Source organism: Pantherophis guttatus, chromosome 2 (genome assembly GCF_059756535.1).
Source record: "Pantherophis guttatus breed Tessera chromosome 2, ASM5975653v1, whole genome shotgun sequence".
Classification (NCBI taxonomy): Eukaryota; Metazoa; Chordata; class Lepidosauria; order Squamata; family Colubridae; genus Pantherophis; species Pantherophis guttatus.
The window spans coordinates 93,022,501-93,024,587 of record NC_142064.1 but is presented as its reverse complement, the minus strand read 5'-3'; positions in this window follow the sequence as shown (position 1 = coordinate 93,024,587).

Here is a 2,087-nt window from a genome sequence, read left to right as displayed (position 1 = left end):
ATTACTGAAGCCATTCTGCATTTTATGTCTGTGTAATTTAGGCCAACATATTAGAAAGGGGTTGGGTTTTGATAACCTGGTTGTGCCTGCCATTTTAATGTATTTGAGCCCCCCCCTCATTTTGGATGATAACTGGTGCCTTTTACAACAGCTTTCTGTTGCTTGTTTTAACTTTTTATGTTGGCTATTATTCAGATTAGGATTTAGTTGTCTCAAAGGAGATGAATGAAAACAATGTCACATCGGAGATACATATATCTCATTTAGATGTAAGGACAAATGCTGGGGCTTTTGACAGAAAACAAATAGGCATTATAGATTACATAAGGACCATATGAATATTTGGTTGGCTAAAGTTAAGAAACAAGGATTTAAATTTTACAACAAAGTTAGTTGTTTAATATTCAAGCAATGTTCTTGCCCTGTGTTATGCCATGATTTGTTTAACTACAAATTTATTTATTTATTACATAAGTCACAATTGTTTGGGTTTACACAACACACTAAAGCATACACTGGGGTTTAAGAAAGCAGAAGAGCTGGGTCAGGATAACATAGAAACTACATCACAATTTGGGCCAATACTATATATAAACCTAGTTTCAGACAGGGTTCATTTCTAATAAATTGTTATTTTATTTAATTGTCAGAGAAATTATTTTGGAATTGTTAACTATTTAGTCACCTGGATTTTAGTCAGCTATGAGACTGATTAATCATATTTAAACATACATATTTGGGATTTGAAAGCACATGATAATTTGAGAAAAAGAACAGGAAATTCACAACATTTCTAGCAACTGTAACTTGCCAGAAACAAGTCTCAGCAGAGAAATACAGGTTGTCCTTGACTTATGACCACAATTGAGCCCAAAATTTCTATTGCTAAGTGAGACATTTGTTAAGTGAATTTTGCCCCACTTTATGACGTATCTTGCCACATTTGTTAAGTGAATCATGGCAGTTCTTAAATTAGTAACATGGTTTTAAAGTGAATCTGGCTTCCCCATTGACTTTGTTGGTTAGGAGGTCGCAAAAGGGGATCACATGACCCTGGGACACTGCAACCATCATTAATGTGAGTCAGTTGCCAAGCATCTGAATTTTGATCACATGACCATGGGAATGCTGTAATGGTTGTAAGTATGAAAAACAGTCATAACTCACTTTTTTTCATTAATTGAAAAACATTAGTTGTAACATTAAATGGTTACTAAGTGAACTGTTGTAAGTTGAGGACTATCGGTATATCGGTCACCTGACACTCCCAAAACATAAAATCAATCAAATCAAGTTTTAGTTAAACCACCCATCAATTAAACATAAATTAATTCTAAGTTAATGGTTGTGGGGCAAAAAAGGTGAAACGATTAGCATACATGTATTTAAAGATGTTCTGATTATTATCTTTTAAGTGGAAAAACATTGAGAGGTGCAATTTGGAGGTTTAGTGCCCAATATATTCCAACTAACCTAGAAGATTATCAGTTGCCATTGCCCTAGTCAAGGCTTCTAATTCCATTGACTCAGCTGTTTTTCCATTCCCAGTCTTGATACAAGAGTTAATGGGCCCACCCTTCAGAAAAAGTCATAAACAGCAAAAAGAGGTCTAAGGTGCACCTATTTCCAAGGCTGTAGGTTTAACAAGTCCTATTCAGCAAAATCTGAAGAGATTTTTTTTAGCAGCCGGACTGTACATAGTCTCAGGATCAAGTAGGTATTAGCTTCAGAAAGAAGGAAGATTTATAACTACAGCTGTTTAGCAACATAGCCTTGACAGTACAGGGGTTTAGTGCACCCTGTAATTAACACAGCTGCCTGCAATTTCTGCTGGTTCGAATCTCTCCAAGGCTCAAGGTTGACTCAGCCTTCCATCCTTTCTAAGGTAGGTGAAATGAGGATCCAGTTTGTGGGGGCAATAAGCTGACTTTGTATAAAACATACAAAAGAATGAAGGCTATTGCTTAACGCATTGTAAGCCGCCCTGAGTCTCCGGAGAAGGGCGGCATATAAATCAAATTAAATATATATATATATATATCACTCTATCGAAGGTTGAATGTTTGTGAAACTCATTGGCTGGATCC